The sequence below is a fragment of the Phaethon aethereus genome (genome assembly GCF_964289735.1).
Source record: "Phaethon aethereus genome assembly, chromosome: 16".
In the NCBI taxonomy this organism is placed as follows: Eukaryota; Metazoa; Chordata; class Aves; order Phaethontiformes; family Phaethontidae; genus Phaethon; species Phaethon aethereus.
The window spans coordinates 3657349-3676748 of NC_138592.1; positions in this window are offsets into that span (position 1 = coordinate 3657349).

Here is a 19400-nt window from a genome sequence, read left to right on the forward strand (position 1 = left end):
GATAGAAAAGCAGAGATTTCAGGGATTTTCTTCACTCCTGCTCCAGGCAGGGCGAAGTCTCACATGTGGACACGTGTTAGTGTGAGTCGTTTTCATTTGACCAGAGTGCTGTGAAGGATTTAAATTCGGGATTTTCCGCAGACTGCTTAAGTTCTGCCTTTTTTTATTTTCTCTATTTCTTTAATACCCACAGAAGACAAAACGGAAATGGGATATCTGTACCCCACAGCTCTGCAATCCTCAGATTCCACAAATCTCTCCTAGCATTTTTGTAATGATGAAATATGGCCACGGCAGCCCATCCTTTGGGACAGGGAGACATCATGGTCCCGATCCACCAATGGCAGAGAAAAAAGGGGTCAACCACTTCCAAACCAATGGGACCAGCATCACCGGTTAAGCGAGAATTGGCTTTAATTATTTCTCTGCAACCTTGCTTTCCAGTTAATCTTCAGGAGCGGGGCAAAGCTGTGGAGACGGGGTCTCTGCACCAAACTGGAGCCCACGCAGCCGCCGTGCTCCTGCTGGGATCTGCACCCGCACTCGGGTCCTGCCGAGGTGGCAAAGCAGCCGGCACAGAGAGATGGAGGGAAAAAGATTATTGAGAAAGGAAGGGGCTCTGCTGTATCCAGGTATAGGTTAATAAGTGAACCATTCATCTGATAGGGACACGGAGGAAGTTTGCAAGTATTCGGCCCCACTACAATTCAGTAATACCGCTTGGCTTTATCTCTTGCCCGAGTAACACAAACATTTATGGAATTACATTTTAAGGCTTTTAAAGGTGTATTTAGAACGTGTTTTCTTTGAAGTGTTATCTTTGCAAGCTCTCATACACCGATAAAACCCGTGTTTAGCTGCCTCACAAGTAGCGCTCGAAAACTGTTGGTTTGGAGATATTTCACTCTCTTTGGCCAGGGACGGGGCAGCCTCTGCGGGGGCCGCTCTTCGCCCCGTGCCGCCAGCGTTTGCCACGGCCCCTTCCCAGCAGGGCTGTGGTGTTTGCAAGCAAGCAGTGGTGGGATGTCTGCTGTTGTGGGACTGTGGTGGGTTGATCTTTGGAGGTGGGTAACATCCTCGGGGACTGAGCAGCTCTTCTAGGTCTGAGGATGAATGTGAAGCTTTAACACAATGAAACAAGAGCCTTGGGGTTTTGCAGGCATGTGCGAGCTCTGCTTCCCTCACTGGGAGCCTTCAGGAGGAGGGAAACAGCACGGCGAAACAAATGACTTCACTCCAGGCTGGTTCCAGTTAGCATCCCCGTCCCTCCTCCCAGCCCTGCCCAGAGATGAAGACATTGTTCAACAGCTCATCACTCACCGGCAGGCTCCGAGCAGGCAGCCAACGCGCATACCCCGAGCCTCATCCCGCAGGCAGAAGACTTGACCCAAAGCTCCCTGAGATCCGTGGAAAGGCTCCAGTGGATTTCTATGGGTCTTGGATCTCAGCAAATGTTGGCAAACTCCGCCAAAGCTAATGGGAACGTTGCTGGCAGCACAGGCTGACGGGTCAAGCAAAGGGAGAAAATTAATTCATCAACCAAGAGGATTTGTCTTCCCTTGAAGTTTCCAAGACGTTTCTTAATGGGGTACTCATTAACGTACCTTCGAGGGAGGAACAACGCCTTTCTACGTGCCATTTTAAATACCAACAGCTCCAGATTGGCAGCGGTGGTATTGCAAATAGCTGGAGGGGGTGCAAATCTCTCTCCCCATCCCCTTTGCCCCTTTTCTGGTCCTCCCCGGCTCTGCGCAGGCTGTCTCACTCCTGACCTCCACCCTCGCCTGGAGCCGAAATCTCGGTGCTGGAGCCCGGCCACGCTCGTTCCAGCCCTGCTCGGCCGCCCTTTTGGAGTTGCTTTCATTCATTTTCTTCCCCTCAAACATACCCCCCCACCTCCAAAATCACCAGGCACGACTTGTCTGAACACATGCCCAGCCTGATAAGCCTTTGGCAACCGCAAGAATAAATTGCTTTAATAAAAATGAAAACCATTTCAAGGGGGGGGCGGGGAGGGAAGGGAAGCAAAAGCAAATGCGAAAATAATGTGCAGGCGAGGGCCCATGTGATCACCTGGCAGGAAGAGGCATTCGCAAATCAAAGCATAAATCACGGGGCTGGGAGCAGCCGGGCCAGGCGTGGGGGCAGGCGGCGAAACCCTTCACCTTCAGGTTTTATTTGCACGTTTGTTTCTGCAAAGAGCACGGAACGGGTGTTGCCTTCACCGGGCGATGGAGGGCAACTTGCTAAAATACTTCCCCGAAGGAGCTGCACGAGGACTGGGCTCCCATGGGAGACCCAGCAGCGGGTTTGCTGGGGTGGGTGTGCGTGGGCCCCTCCAGGCGGATGTAGGAGAGAGGGAGGGTTTGCAGGAGCCATCCCCTTGCTCATCCGAGCACGCTTGCTCAACATCTTCCCATGCCAAGGCGAAGGGGCAAGTTGGGCAAGGGGACCCTGCAAAGCCCGTGGCTGCAAAGTCGTGATTCGGACGCAGCGTTTGGTGCGCATCGGGGCAGAAGTTGGCCCAAGTAAACCGCGTTCCCCAAAGGAGCTTTCACACTCGGAGAAGGGAATTTCGCAGAGATCCCTGCAAATACATCGGACGGTGTCGTCCTTTATTTGTGCTCCTGAGGAAAGGACATAAATCACGGGCTCGCACAGCTCAAGCTGCAGCGTTGCACAACTGCGTATGCCACTCCGCGAGTGTTACACCACACAAACGGCCGAGCAGCAATGAGGCCCTAGGGCAAGTCTTACATTTCCAAAGGTTTTGGCCCCAGAAGGAGAACTTATCATCAGCAGCACCAGCTTAGTGATTTGTCTGTGTAAGTGCAGTGCTCGTTTCAGTCCTTTCATTCACCTTTTGGGTTTGGAGGCTATGGGAAACATCTTCTAGGGGTTTGTGCAGCCTAACTCAGTGGAAAGCTACTTTTGCCCAACAAAGAGTTGACCAGCCACCACTGCAAACTGGGGAATTAGGTTTTCCATGTTTTTTCTAAAGAACATCATTAGGTAACAGGACACTGGTGAGAAACCAGAGACGGGCTAGTGGCACTGGATGTTCCACAGCTGATTTGATATTCACTCTTTACACTTCAGATGGAGTCAGGCAAATCGTCTCTTCCTGCCTTTTATTGTGGTGTGACCGCTTTGCTTCTGGTTTTCCATCATAAGGAAGAGAAGATAGACACAGAGTAAGAAAAAACCCAACTTTGGCACTTCCAGGGTTCGTACTCTGGGTATTCAGGTGCTGCCCCACTGAAGATAACACATCGAGGAGAGCAGACAAGAGGAGAGCAGTGAAGCATCTTTCTTTCCAAGGATCTGTGCCAGAAATGAAGTTCAAAATAAGTTTTCTTGTCTTTTAAGACTGAGATATTATTGATGAATTAATTACAGAGGGATAAATGACACAGTTGTGTGTTACAGGTAAACCATTTAAAGCCTACCAAAAAACAGAGAGCTGTCATCCTTTCCCAGCTCTCAAGAGCAGGAGCCTTTCCAACGAAAAGCTTTGCTAATAAAGCAGTTGTGAAAAATACTTACTGTCAGAGTTTCTTAGATTGACATTTGCATCTTCTGTAATTTGCCAAACTCTTTGTGCAGTTGGAGCCATTTTCATCAGGTTATAATTTACGGGAAGGGTTTTTCCTTCACTTCTTGTTGTCTGCTTAAAAAAACCCAAACGCATCTTTGGCTCGGAAATTCACACTTAATTTTTTATTTCTTTTTGGCCAGGGGAGGAGGGAGGGGCAAGGGAAAATGGATATTGTAGGAGACAGAGCTGAGATGGAGGAGTAGGAGATAGGAAGAACTGTTAAGTGCAGAGTTTCTCAAACTATGGGTCATGACCGCTTAAAAGGCAGCCAAGACGTGTCAGAGGACAGCGGGGTCCTCCCCAGTTCAGCTGAGCGGGAGCCAGCTGAAAACGGACCCAGCTTCTCTCTCCCTATGGAAAAAAAGATTAATTTTGGGCAGGATCAGCATCCTGGTCCAGCTCGGATGGGAGCGCAGGCTGGAAAAGGGGCTGCCCAGCCATACTCCATTGCCGGAGCACAGGAGCCAGCTGCAGTCACTGCCTGCACATTTTCATCTTAGTGAGGAAATGGTTAAAATTACCCTAATTGCATTAATCTCCTTGCAGAAGGAGGGAAAGGCAGAGGTGGTGGGGAGGTGAATCCCAGCACGTGCAGCCCATTCTTGTTTCCCCAGCCTGGACCGAGCTGCTGCCAGCTGAGGGGTCGCATGAAGGTGGATGAGCCAAAAAAAGGGCATTTTCGTAAAGTTAAAGAAATGCTCATTTCAACAGGCTGATTTGCTGGGAGAGAGGGGGTGACTTCTGGCACAGCCTGGTCCTTGGCATCGGGCACCAGTGCACCCCGCAAACCACCCCATCCACAGCAATAGGAGGAGAGGAAATGGCCTCAAGTTGTGCCAGGGAAGGTTTAGATTGGATATTAGGAAAAATTTATTTACTGAGAGAGTGGTCAGGAACAGGCTGCCCAGGGAGGTGGGAGTCACTATCTCTGGAAGTGTTCGAAAAACACGTAGATGTGGCACTTCGGGACATGGTTTAGTAGGCATGGTGGTGTTGGGTTGATGGTTGGACTTGATGATCTTAGGGGTCCTTTCCAACCTTAGTGATTCTATGATTCTGTATTTTTTAGGATATTAAATATTCATGCATTGAGCTATTGGGAAAATCTGAGCAACAGCAATAGGAACAGGTGAATTTAGGTGGGATCACGAAGACTTACAATGTGTTTCCTGACTAGACAAGTTGTGCCAAAGCCTGACATCGACAGCTATGTTTCCATCATCCTTTTGCGCTTCATTGAGAACAGCTGTCACCCAGTTTGCTGATGTCTTTGTACTCTCCTGCACATTTGCAGCACCTTGGAAGGCAAGAGCTGCTCGTCCGGAGTGTTTGCAACCCAGATGGTGCAGGTTCAAGAAGGTGAAGGAAAACTGAGCCAGAGTGGAAAGGACTCATCTGCTTCTCCTTCCAGTCAAGAGAAAAATTACAGCTAAAGGGCAAAGCAGCACCAGTGGGAGGAGGTCTGGGGCGTGGGTGCATCTCACCGGCGTATGGCCAGGGTCAGAGCTGGCAGCGCTAGTCAAAAGAGAAGGAAAAGAGGGTTTTTTTGCAGGAAATTTCCCCATTTTTTGCGTGAGTCTGGACAATATACTGCCACTTTGAAGAGGCAAAAGGGTAAAAACTGGCTGGCTGCTTGATTCCTGAGTGACTCAGAGTTGTTCTGCTGGTGTTGCATAGCATGTTTGCTCATGCTGGCATCACTGGAGCAATGCGAGTCATGGGCTGGATCCGTCCCCGCTGCACGAAGCACCTGCAGCACCACAGCCGCCCTCCCACCAGGCATCAGGTACCCTTTCCAGGGCCATGAGCAAGCTCCATTACTTTGAACAAACTGCTCTGATCTCTCAAACTGGCAGCTTCTGCACCTGCAAGGGGGTATGATGATATTTCCCCACTTCAGAGTAAAGAGCTGAGCAATCTGTCTGTGAGCGGGGCTGTGTGAGCACCACACGTTTATCTGCTATCACCACTTACCTGGAGTCTCCATCGCCACATCTCATGCAGGTAGGTCCTTTGATTCAGGAAAGACCTTCCCAAAAAGCGCTGATATCCTTACACCAAACATCCCTTCCAGAAATAGCCTTTCCCTGCCCACAGTGCTGCTGTGTCAGTCTGATGCTCTTAGATCTGGGAAGTGATACCTTTTGCTGTGCCTCTAAATCTTTAGAGGTTTCCCAAAGTTCACCCTCTGCCTTGATCTGCATTTTGCTCCAGTTTGTTAATTATGATAGGAGGTTTGCGAACAGGTAGCTCCTGGCTTTGAAATCAGTGAGATGACTCAGAGAAGGTGAGTTAGGCTCTCCAGGAGCAGACGGCAGGAGGAAAACCAGTGTAAAAATTGAACTTACTCTGTCCATGCCATCAGTACACTTGCAACGGCTGCCCTTCACCCAGCTGATCTGGTTTTATATCTTCTAGTAATGGAAATTTAAGGTAGGTAATGCCTTAAAACAAAGTTTTTCCAAGCAGATTTATGAGGAGATCTGTGGGTGTTCTCCAGGGTTAAAGCAGGTCCCTCTTGCCAGCATCCTGTGTCACCCAGTGCCACCCCATGCAAACCCAGGGTGAAACGGTGTGACCACAGCGCAAAAAGTGGGATGCCTTTCTCATTTAGTGTTATTTAAATGCTTGTAGCACCTGAAAACGACTGAATATAGCTTGTTCTCTCCTTATCTCACTTTTGCAGGGCCTTTCCACCTTTGCAAGGCAAGAAAAGCAACCAGCAAGCTCCTCGCCTTGACGAGGCGATGACGCGCCCATCGCTCTGGTCCAGCACCCGGCGCTGCCCGGTCTGCCGGGACACCCTGCAGGCCCGCGGGCACACGGATGCTGCCCCAGGCAAGCCCCGGAGCCGTGTCCCGTGCAGGCAGGACGTTTGCGAAGCCGGCGAGCAGCCTCTGGTGGATGCTGCCTGCTATACGTGCTGCTCTGCCTGCGGGCTGCCCGCCGAGGGGGCGCAGGGCTGTCGGCACGCCGTGGTTTTAGCCAGGGAAAATGTCGTTATCTCATCGCGACACCTGCCTTTGTAGAGCTCTGAAGTGCCTTCGGGCTTGTATCGAATGTCCGGTGCCGGCATCGGTCAGACAGGGCCAGAAACGGGGACACATCAGCCTCAGGCTCGTCCTTATCAACACAAACCCCGCTGACGCCCTGAGCAAAGGGGACGTTTCACGCCTCGCCTGCACGTTCGGCTTATCGGCAGGGACCCATGGGTGGGGGTCTGCTGTTGGACCAAGTTGAGAAGTCCTGCATAGCCCATGGGAAGGTTTTATTCCCCTGTTAGTATGGATTTGTATGTGGCACGGACAACTGTGTTCAACTCGCTTTGCTTCCCAGGAAACCCACACCGATGGAGCAGTCGCTTTCCAGCCGGGTTTCTGCGTGCAGAGCCCACATCATGTGCCTTCAAATGAGGGAGAGGATGCATTTCCAAAAATTTCCTGTTCATGTGACACACGCTGATGATTCCTTCAGAGAAACTGTGCTCGGCGTGGCTGCAAAAATGCAAGAGCCCTGCTGACAAGGCAACGAGGATTGCAAACCTGGAAAAACGTTTCTTAAATCTGCACTGAGATGGTGGCTAACAAGAGCGAAACAGAGGAGGTGGTAAGAAACCGTACATGGACATTTTTTATGCTGGATGTCCAACCTGAGATCACCAAAGACATCTGGGGCTCTGGTCCTTAATTGCAGTGCCTGCCTCGCTGAAGGTGCACTGTAGGTCCTGATTTCAGCCCAATCCCTATTTATTATTTACTTATGCTGTAACAGGGATGAGGACCGTGCTTCTTGCAAAAAGGCAGCCGTTGGCAAGGGGGGTGGAGGATAGAGACTGTGACCTTGCCTAGTACCTAAATAGAAGTAAGGATGAGCAGGAACGCTTTGTGCTGGATGACCATGCCATGGAGTGGGAAGGTCAGAGCCATGCAGCCAAGAACTGCAACGCCTGCTCCTGCTGCTCGTCCTGCCCTGGAGGTGGCAGACACTTCTGGCTCCTCAGCCTGGATTTCGATTTCCTTTTATTTGGCCTCAAAATACTCATCAGAATGGCAATGGGGTCCCATGAAGTTACATTAGCAAGCAGGGGGTGCACACTGCAGGACCACCAGCTCCCAGGCTGCTGCGGATGAAGTTGGCTCCAGTATCACTGACACATGCTGCAGTTGGCACTATGGATGTACTTGGGCATTGGGTTCTGCTCCCCATTCACCTGATTCCTTCTATCTATAAGTGATTGCTAATCATGTAGGGACGATCTTGTCAGGGACCTGAGGGCACTAACGGGCTTTAACAGCCCTAAGCATCCTCACCTGGGGTTTCCACCCACATCCATGGCCCAGGAGCCCATTTCAGCCCAATATGGGGCTGACAGTCCTTGTCCTGGCAATGCTGCAGGATGCTGGTCTTCAGCTCTGGCCATGTCACCATGCACTCACCTGGTGACCTGAGCTCTTGGATGAACATGCTTGTGATCTCCAGCTCTGCCCTGCTCCTTGCTCAGGTACTACAGCCCAGCCCATGGGGAGGACCCCCCCCTCCTTGTACTCACTGGATGTCTTTAGCCCCCTGTGGTGGCCCCTTCAGTGGGAATAAGTATGTGCTTTCATGGAGTTCTCCCATGAAATAGAAACTTTTCACATTCTTTTGAAATCTATGGAATGAAGGATAACCTACATCTATAATAAATGTTATTTGTGGCACCCATTTTTCCCTGAAAACCTAACTCACGTTTGTCCTCCGATTTTGGGTGGAGGTCAGTATGAATCAACTCAGGGAATGGGCTTTATCACTCTTAAAACAGTTTCCCTATTAAACATATTGAGCTAATGCTCTCGGACCAATCACCTTGTTTTTCTCTAACATGTTATCAAGCACTCTGGTTGTGGGAAAACTGAGAGCTGCTTGCTTTGGTAGCAGGAGAGGGGTTTTTTCCCCCCAATTTCGTTCCTATTTAGGTAGTCTTCAAAGCTATGGGCAAGCAACAACCAACGTTCAGTCTACTGCCTGGAGTCTGCTCTGGACACCCACCCTGGCAAATACCCTCCTCCAGGTTTCTTACAGGTTCATGGCACTTTCCCGGCAGCACGTGCCCGTGGTGACTACGGAGGGATTTCTTCCCTGACTCCAGCTAGTGATCATCCTCTTCAACAGCTGATACATTTTGGCAGCAGCCTCTGACAGCTCTGGCTCTGAACCAGATTGCTTTTTCCCAGATGCAATTATCTGATGGCCCCTTCTTCCATGCCGCCCGTCGCAGCCCTGGTGCTGCAGATCCTCCCCGCCTGCCCATGCAGCGACGCCCTCCTGTCTCACTGGTTTTCCAGTTGCAACCATCTGTCTCAGTCTTGATCAGATACCTCCAGGTTGTACTAGTGGTTTTGTGTTTCTTTGCTTAGAAGATTTTTTTTTCCTTCTAGAAAAAGGGCTTGAAATGTTTTATTTTATTTTTATTTAAATTCCCAGCTGTAAAGCAACTGATGTCCTGCCCAGATCTCCTGGCTTTTCAGCCAGGAAGCAGACCAAACTTTGGTGTAACTGTGGTTCCTGTGAGCAGTCCGCGCGATCTCCAATAGACACCTGCAAGACAAGGTGGAGATTATTTCGAAGTGCATCACTTCTCGCTCCCCCAAAACGTCCTTTCTGCCTCCTCCTGCACCAGCACAACCCTTCCAGGCAGCTACTGCTGCCTCCAGTCTCCTCACTCCCCACAAGCAGCCGCTACCACTAAGCCCTCCTTTTCGTGTTTCCCTTCCCAGTGCCCCTGTGGGAGATGCTGCAGATAGATAGAGCAGTCGTGAGATGGTGGCGGTACCCCCACGGCTCGTGCCACATGTCCCACCGCCGCTGCTCGGAGGTCTGGCCGCTGCAGGCTACCTCCCCAAGCTCCGCACCTCCCTGTTACCCCACTGCCGCTGCCATGGTATCACCAGGCTGGTCTGAGCGAGGATCTCTCTGCCATGTGGTTGCCATTAATTCCACCACCACAAATATCAGCCTGAGGTACTGGACCATATCGAGCAATCAATCTCTAATTGCCATATCCCTCAGTAAAACAAAAAGCCCAAAAGGAAAGAGAAAGGGAATAAAGAGGCCAAGAGCTCCCCTCTTCCCGTTGCAGATGGCTCGTGAGAAGCCTTGGTCGGAAAATAACCCCCCTTAGCCCCGCGCTATTTCCCTCTTGCAGAGGAACGAGCCAGGAATTTCATGCACGTAGAGCAACCACCAAACAGTCCCTACAGGTCTGCCGAGGACCACTGCTCGCCAAGCGGCTGCTTGTTTACCTGCCGCCCATTTCCATAGCGTGGGTGTGCGGCGGCATTCCTGGGAGCCCCGGCTGCTCCCCGCCTGCCCAACCTGTCCGTGTGCAGGGAGCAAAGCTCAAAGCCACCATTCGGCAGCAGAGCCGCAGTTGGGCGATGCGATTGCTGCGGGGAAAGGCTGCCAAGGATGCTCAGTGCCGCGCCGAGCCCACGTAGGGAGCCAGCTCAGCAGCTGGGGTGTAAATCAGCGTGGTGACATTGCTGCTGGTGGACTTGGCACCGGCCGAGGGTCTGAGCCGACGGCTGGGGACCGAGCTCTGGGGAGGCACGGCGCGGCAGAGCTGCCTTCCTCGCGCGGAGCGGCTGCCCCAGAGGGTGAGGAGGAGCTCCGCCTCGATGCTCTGAATGCCCTTCTGCAGAAGCTCTCCCTACCCTGGAAATACCACAGGGAAACCATCCTCCCCAGCTTACGCGTCCTGTTAGGCAACACGGACGCGTCCCTCCCGAGCGCAGAGCTGTGCTCAGAGGCTGCTGCGCCAGCACAGCAGGGCCCCGCGCTCGCTGGGCAGCTTTTGGGCGAGCAGGACATGATGCCTGGGTCTCGGATACATAGGCAACAGCTTTTTACTGGTTTTTATTGGTGCCATGCCGATGGTGAGCAAATGCATCTCTTGCTTTCGCAGCCCCTGCGTGCTGCCGCTGTCTGCAGCAGTGCAGGGGAAGGATGTCAGGCTTCCCCAGCCTGGGCAGGGGAATCGGTGCCAGCGTTTTCCCGGGGGATGCTGAAAGAGCTGCACTTCAAAGGCTCAGGACATGTCCGTGTTGCCTTCAGCTCCACCAGCCCACGGTTCGGGGTGGAAGCTGCATGTGTCAGCAGCTGGAGCCGGGAGGCAACCCGGGCTGAGCCAGGGCTGCTGGCCAGGATCGGCACCCAAGTCACCCAGCCTTTCCCTGCTGGTCCCCAAAGCACCCCAGCCGCTGCAGAGTGCCCCCAAGAGACAGTCCAGGACCACGAGCTCTTATCCTGTGCTTTCAAGTAGCCATTTGTGTCAATTTGGGCACATTCCTTCCCTTCTCCCAAGCTGCTTGGGCCGGGGGCTGTTGTGTGCCCTGGGCTGTGCCACTGCAGTTTAGTAGATGCTGCTGCTGTCACATTTGATTTTTCTTTTTTCTCTTCCTCTCAGAAAAAGACAAGTTATATAAAACAAAAATATTCCCATCTCAGTGGTGGATGACTTGTTTAAATGGGTCTGTTTGCTAACGTGATTGACTTCAACCAACAGCACAGGTTGAACTGTAATTATGGGAAAACAATCAAATCTCTATCTGGGTTCACACCATACTGGTCTTGCCACTTTTTTGTATTATAGTAGAACCTGTTGGGCAGCTTTAGTTAAGCTGAGCCTCCTTTCTGCTGCTGGGGCAAAGAAACGCAAACCAGTAGAGCCAGTCAGACTGCAAAGAAAAATTATGGCTTATTGTCTGTGCAAGTTCACCCACACTGCTCACTCCTGTCTCCGTGTCCCAGATGACCGTCTCCTGATCACAACTTAACCGAGCCAAAGGAGCCGAAGGAGAGACACAGAGACAGTCCCCCAAGGTGAGTATTGTGCCTGCACTGATTTTTATCTGTCGCCTGGCACCCTGGGCAGCATTACGTAGCTAGGGAGGGAGCTGGCGTGAGCTGTGCGTGGAGAATTGCCCAAAATCCGCACAGCAGTGCGCCGGGGAGAGCTGTCACTTGGTGCCGGCAGCCGGAGCCTGGTCCAGCTCCCATCTGATGGGCAGAGGCTGTTGTGTTGTGGGTTTGCTTGCTTTTCTGTCCCCTCTTGGAGTTCGAGGAGGAAATTCAGATTTTTCTAGCAGCCAGGGAGTCCACGGCTTGTTGCAGAGCGATGGCTCTGCCTCTGCGGGCGTGCGGGGTCGGCAGGGAGCGGAGCTGAGCCAGCCCGGGCTGCACGGCCGCTGCCCAGCCGGGACCCCGGGGCTCGCCTCTCCTCTAACAAAAGCTTTTCCTCTGGCATTTTCACTTGAGCATAAAAGGTAATGAGATATCACTGGAATCTGAAATGCAAGGAAATGGCATCCAGCTCTGGCTCGGACAAAGTGAAATAGTTGCGTGAGGATAAGAGCAGTTTGTGGGTGTCAGGGTTTATATCAGTACCGGGGAGTCTGGTCACCTTTGCATCTAGAGAGCAGAGACGGGAGGCAGCAAACACCAAAGTTTTCTCTGAGCAAACACCCGGGCTGCGCGACAGCCATGGTGTGAACGGGGCTGGCTCCGCGGCCGCGTCGGGATGCACCGCGGGAGCGCGTGGGCTGGCAGCGGTGCCCGTCCCGGGCAGGCAGCACCGCTCACCCAGGCATTAGTGCCCGGCACCGGGGGTGCATCACCCCCTTTCACCTGATCTGCCTCCCACGCAGCGTCTCGTGCAGTAAATAACTTTCACCCCCAGTTTCCCACCCTAAAATGACCACAGGGCTAAGAAGAAATTTTCTCCCTTTTCCCCCTCTGTGGCAGCTGGGCTGCGGTGACCCCTGCTAGCTGGGTGAGGTGGTCCTCTGTCCCCATTCTGTTCCCCATGGGACATCCTGGGGCATGCAGATACGCTCCTGCAGGCTTTGCAAATATTCAGCAACGCTGGAGCTTGCTGGGGCTCCCAGGCACGAGGTGTGATGCTACCGGGGGCTGTCGTCCCTCTTCCCTACTTTAAATCCCAGTCAAAGGAAGCGGTGGTGGGATTGCCGCAGGGGGGGAGATGCGTCCACGCACACTGCCTCCCTGCACAGGGATTTTGTTGCTGTGGGTTGAACTGTGCCCATCGCCTGCTCCTTGTCACGTCTGCTGGGACAGTCCCATGATGGGGAATGCCCTGAAAGCACTTGCAGGGGAGATGACCACAGATCCTCCCACAGCTTCAGTGGAGGATATGGGACACTGAGGAGTGGTATTGATTCAAAAACTCAGCCTGGGCAGCAACGTGTCCCCAACACCAATGTGTCACCAAGCATTTGAGACAAGCAGAGATGCCTCAGCCCATAAAAATGCCTGCTGTGGCTGTCCCACTTGGTGGACAGCACAGTGGGGGGCTGAGCTGGTAAGAGAGGACATGTCCATGATGTGGGGCTGAAGCTCAGATGGAGCAGAGCTGCTCTGGAGGGCATCAGGCACTTTCCCTCCCCAGAAGTGGGGAGGTAAGTGTGACCTCCCATCTGTTTCGACATGAGCTGCAGGAATTCTTGAAGGACAGAGATTCAGTGGAATTAGTCCTTGGCATCTTTCATCAAAGCTTCTCCGGGGCTTTTGGAGGCATCTCATTTGTTCCAGCTGCCCAAGACCACAAGCATGTTCCCATACCACCTCAGCGACGGGAACCTGGCTCCCAAACCTTGCCAGGACCAGATGCCGAGGCCGGGAAGAGAAAGCATCCCCTCTTCCTGCCACACTTGTACTTGACCTGGGGAGGCCCTAGCTGCATGATGCCTGAAACCTTGTCATTGCTTCAGTTGCCCAAAAGGAGCCTTGAAAGCAGGGAAGCAGCATCCAGAGATGTGCTCCATCACTGCCAAAGCAGAGCCACTTGGGATATACAGGGAAAGCCAAAGCAGGAGGTCTTGCCCAAGACCAGAGTTGTGAGCATGGCTCACGTGGAGCAGATCCCTGCAAATGAAAGGGCCTCTTACAGCCCCCAACCTCCCCTCGCCCCAAAGCAGGCACCACCGTGGTTGCAGCAGCTCACAGCCACCCATGGCCAAAGGGACCGTGTCCCACACAGGTGTCCTGTGGGTGGGTGGGGAGCTTGTTTGGCAGAATGACAGCAAACACAGCAATCTTGCCCCAGGTCTTCAAAGCATGCGGAACCTTTCCTGCAGCTCCTGCTATTTAAAAGAGAAATATTTACTGACAACCAAGATTTCAGCCTTACATCAGTGGATAAAAGCCTGACGTGGTCTCCCAGCCCCGTGGAAGCTGGAACATCACCATTCGCAGGAGGTCCCGGGGCATCCTCCGTTGGGGCATCCCCATCGACCGGGGTCTCAGCCACCCGGTTCAGCTTTTGAACTTGCACCACCAGAGTCTTCAAACTGCCCTGGCCTTGAGGGTAGGGCCAGATCCAGCACCCCGAGGTCCTGCGAGCTCCCAGGCAGGAGAAGTGCCGCAGGCCATCCCACCCCATCCGGCTGACCTGGTTCAACCAGCAGGGCCCAAGCACCCAGGATGGTTTTGCAGGACTGAATCTTCCTCGCACATTACCCCTCTTTTAAAGAGCACTGAAAAGAAAAGCTGATGCAGTTAAGGGCTTCATTACCTGCACCGTATCCAGGGCCGAGAGAGTTGTTCTTTTTATTTGCACAGCCATCGGATGGACTTGGGGTGCCTGCGCACACCCTAACACAGCAGGAGGTGCCAGTTTGTGAGCATGGTAACGATGGATCTTCATGCCCCATACCTTGTGCAAGACCTGCTTGCCCATGCAGGACCACAAATGGTGGATTCTCCATCCATCAGGAGCAGCGTGGGCTCTGAGGCATGCTGCTGGCGAGGTCTCCTGCCATGGAGGAGACAGTGAGACCCAGATGCTCTCCGGGTGCCGAGCACGGCGTAACGGGATCACAAGCAGAGCGTGGAGTGATACCACCGTCTCTCGGAGCCGAGGGGTCTGGGGACGGGGGAGGCAGCAGGAGCGTGTTGGCTGGGCTGGGAGGAGGTGGTGGCCACGCACCTCCGCTCCCAACGGGGCCTTGAGCTATTCCCTGAGCCTCGCCGCTTGTCAATTAAAACACCTGAAAAATGCGATAATGCTTCATTACCCACTTCCCAGAGCATTTCGAGGTGTTAATTAAGTAATGTTTATAGAAGCTGTGGTTACCCCGAGATGCACAGGCAGATAAGTGGCTACTTTTAATCATCTCCTGAATCCTTGTGTGGGCACCCAATCCTGCCTGCAGATCTGGCCAAAGCCCACCGCGCTCCAGGGAGCATCATGGCATGGTGGGTCCAGATGCCGTTCCTCCTCAAGTGGGGAGCAGGACAAATATTTACTGTTAAAGCTCAGCAAAGCAGCAGGGAGCTAGGGAGCAGGACGACAAAGCCTCCCTCCCAGCTGGGGATGGTGGAAGAAGAGACTCCTTAACAGCTCACCCCGCTATATAAAAGCCAAAGTCTGGTTCTTGGCTATATTCAGGTGTAGCAGAGGACCAACTTCTCCTGCTTTAGTGATCCTGCAAGCTCAGGGCAGCAAAGACTCTATGCCAGGAGGAGGGATGTCCCTGTGTCCCCTGGGACCCCTGGTCCCAGCTAGGGGTTATCAAGCAGAAATATGGTAATGGAAGAAAATCCCCATTGCTTTGGTGATTGCCACAGCGGTTGGAGAAGCAGAAGCTGCCTCCAAAGGGTCGGGGTGGTGGGGGAGATCTTGAGGTGCTGGTTTTGTGATAGCCGGGGCTGTGCTGTATTATGGCAACGCAGACTTTGTAGGGTTGAAGTGAAGAAGTTGTGCAGGTTGGGACTTGAGGCTTCTCTTGGAGGATTCGCTCTTGTTCTCCTCTCCCTGAAACGGGGCATGTCTGTGCACACGTGAGCAGGGCCAGCGTCGCCCTGCCGCTGCCCGTCCTGTTCAGCTTGTTCAAGGGGCTGCGACCCACGCCGGTCCCCAGCAACCCCAAAGGGCTGGCGAGGCGGATTATAGCCCCGCTGCGGCTCCGGCCGCCCGGGTGGGATCCCCATCCTAAGTCAGCGGAGGTGACCCTAGAGCAGGGTGTCCGCAGCAAGGGCTCACTGCAAACCGGCCCCCCAGCTGGCGGAGCAGCACAGAGCGGCTGCCCTGCTTCGGGGAGGATTTTCGGGTTGTGCGAGAAGGAGGAAGGCACCGAATCCTCCTCCCTGGCCGGGCGAGAGCCAAAGCTGCTCCTCCGGTCTCACCCGTCGGGGGGGAATTTTGCAATCTGCCAGCCCCTATCCAACAGCTGCACGCAAAACCAGCGCGGTGGAGAGCAAGCATTGGGCTCCATTTTAGAACAGCCTGTGCCACGTTAAGTCATACGAATAAATAAATGCCCAGCAAAAAAAAATGCCCAACACACACAAAAAAATCCTCTCCAATCTGCCAAGCACACAGTACATCAGGAAAGCAGATCAGCTTCATGCTGGCCCGTGAAATACTCCTGGCACTGCAGATTTTCCATGAGTGATCAGGCAGCTTTTCTGAGTATAAATTCAATTTATAATTCTAAAATTAGACCAAGAACATAGTAGGGTAGCCAAGAAAAGAAAGTTTGGCTGGTGAAAGCAGCCCTGTGCAGCAATCGCCTAGCAAAAGGTATATTACATAAATCCAGCCTGAAGCTGAACAACTCCAATGCTGCTGACGGGGAAATATCTGGTTGTAAATCCATTAAGCTTCACTGATCCGACAGTGTCAGAACTTCAGAGTCCTGCCATTTTTTAATTTTTTTTTTTTAATGACTTAAGCTCATTCAGCTAATGATCTGCTTTGCTATTCTGAAAGGAAACGGTGCTGAAGGTGGGGATGTGCCATGGCTCGATGCAAGCACGGCCGGCAGCACTGGGGATGGTAATGAGAGGCCAGAAACTCCCCAGGGACCAGGGAACGGGGGACGGCTGTGCTGGCAGAGCGGCCGTCCGAGTCCGTTCCCTCCCAAGCCCCCTGACATGGGCTCGGAAATAACCTCCCTGCTGCTTTTGCTTTCCCCGGCCACAGTCAGGAGCATCCCTTCCCGAAGAGCGATGCCATCGGTACCCAGGCGATGCTGGGGGCTGCCCCAGCCCCATGCGTGAGAGCCGACGTGCCGGGGACCCTGTGCCCCAACCCGGACCTCGTGTCCCACCCTGAGCTGAGCATCGGAGGATGCCGAGAGCAGGTGAGCAAAGCCACGGCCAGCAGCAGCTGCCCGCCTCAGGGGCTTGGGCTTTCCAAATTTGCCAGATTTAAGGGCTGGATGAGGAGTTTGCCTTTGGCCCCCGACACTGAGGCTCTGTTTGCAGAGGGCACCCATCACTTGGGAAGACGCCTGGCCCCACTGGCGGGCCAAAGGGCTGCTCCCGGCCCTGCCACGGGGCCGCATCCAGCACCGCTGGCCGTATGTTACAGCAACAGCTCTGGAAAGGGCTCAGGGCTGTAAATGAAATCCGTGTCTCGGGGAGCGAGCTCCACACCGAGGGGCTCTGTGGTCTGGTCTTCATCAACAAATCCCCCCAGTAAATCCTCCTGAGCAGGGCAGAGGAGCGGGGGGCTGTGGCTTCATGTCTTGGCCAGTCCACACCGGGCGGGAAGGGAGCAGAGCCGAAGCCCTCGGAGAGCCTGGGCTCCCCGCGGGGGTTGCTGTGCTGCCGCAGAGCAACGCTCCCAAATCCTGGGTACAGTTACGCGGGGGTCGGTGCTCGTGCAGCATCTCTGGAACTGTGTGTGCGCACGGATCAGAGACCCAAAGCGCTCGCCACGTTTGCCGCAGAGCGGCAGTCCCGTCTGCAGGCAGGGACGGACGCCGGCATCTCAAAAAGCGCTGAAAATGGCAACAGCTTTTCCCCGCCGGTCGAATCCCCAGCGGGTCGCAGACCCTCGCTGGCCTGGGGTCTCTGAGGAAAAGCAGCTCAGCCCTGGTGGCGCGGCAGCCGTGCACAGAAGGCGAAGCCGCTGCCCACACCCCAGCGCCAAATCCTGCTCTGCCGGGCTCTGCCCGCGGCGCTGAGTCACAGCAGCAGGGATCCGGATCGGCGCTCAGCACCCCGCGCCCTCCGCCGCGGCCCGGCCCGGCCCTGCCGCCCTGAACCGCGGGCTGGCGGGAGCCCCAGCCTGGACGTCACCTTCCCGGCACGTCCCAGCTGAGGCCCCGTGGCCCAAAACGCCGGGTGCTGCTCAGCCCTCCCAGACACCAGCCCTGGGGGAGGGCAGCGCTGGGGCGGGCGGGGGCTGATCCGGCACCAGCGGTGATCGTAGGTTAATCCCACGGCCGCCGGCGGCTCTGCTCCCGGTTGCGATCCCTTCCCAGTTTGCAGCACTGGGGAATGCGATGGGAATTGGTGCCTGAGCACTTCAAAGCCCTTCCCAGCCGGCACTTGGGGTTTCGGCCCCGTGACGGCAGCAGCGGTGGGTCTCACAACCTCCCTTCAGCCCCGGGGAGGTGCTTTGCCCAGGGCAGAGCTGAATTAGTGCTTCACATTACCATCTTTTCATCAGGGGTTTGGTTTGTTGTTTTTCTTTTTTAAATTTATTTCACGCCGCTCGTTACTCAGCTACAGCTCCTGGGGCTGAGCAGCAGAGGTCGGTTCCCAGTCCCCGTTTCACAGCAGCTGATCCCGAACTGCACGAGCCACGACAAGCCACGCCGTGCCTCGCGTGGCTTTTACTTGCTGGGAGAGATCACCCAGCCCAGGGAAGTGGGAGCAATGAATATTTTTTTTTTTTAATTGTTTCTCCAGACAGCGAGATCTCTGCGTGTTTGCTCAAAAGGCGGCGAAGCTGTTTCGCTGATCCAAGCATGGCAAGAGCACGCAAGACGAGCTCCCTGCTCCTGCTCGCTGGCGCGTGCCTCATTTCTTTTGAAAATCAAACGCTTTAGGGGAAAGTTTCTCCTTCCAGCTCTGCGTGCCCACATCTTGCATATGCAGGCGATCTGGCACACCTCTGCTCTGCATGCAGATAAAGGCACAGGCGGGGAGCCGGGCTGGGAGCGTGCTGGAGCCCAGCAGAAACCTCCCCGTGCTGCTGTGAGGCTGCAAAACCCAGGTCCCAGCCCAGCCTTTCACCTTCAAACAACGGAGGGGAGGTTTTCTCCCCAGTCATCCCTGCATGGTTGAAGGCTGAGTGCCCAGGTGCTTTGTCAGAAACGGGATCGCTGGCTGTGACTCGGTAATCCGGAATGACTTTTAGAGGAGAAGCTCTTGTGTGGCAATGCTGAATGCTCCCACGTGGAAGACTCTCTTCCTCCAGCGTGGTTTGGGTGGTCCCGGAGGACACCCTGGGGCAGGCAGGGCTTTGCTGACCTCCTTGGGGGAGCAGGAAGGTTGCACACCCCTCCTGCCCAAACCCCGGGCAAGATGCTCCATGGGGATGCTCGGACACACGCCCCTCCCCGGTATCACCATGGTCCGGGAGGGATCTGGTCCCACAGCTATTTTGGAGGATCCAAAACTCCCCGAGGCTTTGGCTGATGGAAAGGAAAGAGTTTACCCCAACAGCAGCATCCCAGGAAGGAATAAGGTAATCACTGATGTAATGAGCTTTCGTATCTCCAAAGTTTCCACTTTCCATCCCTGCTAACGATTTCAAAATGTGTGGGATTAGGATAAAATTCTTAAAATTAGGGCAAAAATTCTTAAAAATTCTTAAAATTAGGGAAACATTCTTAAAAAAAAAACACTTTAATTTTAGACTGTTTGTTTACCTCCTGTCTTTCCCACCTTACCGCACTGGGGGTGTCACGGGTTGCTCTCCACCTCTCCTGTTGTTTGGCGGTGTTTTCAACCAAAAAAGGAAAAAGCAAGTTTTTTTTTAGAAAGCAGAGCACTTTATCTGTTCTCA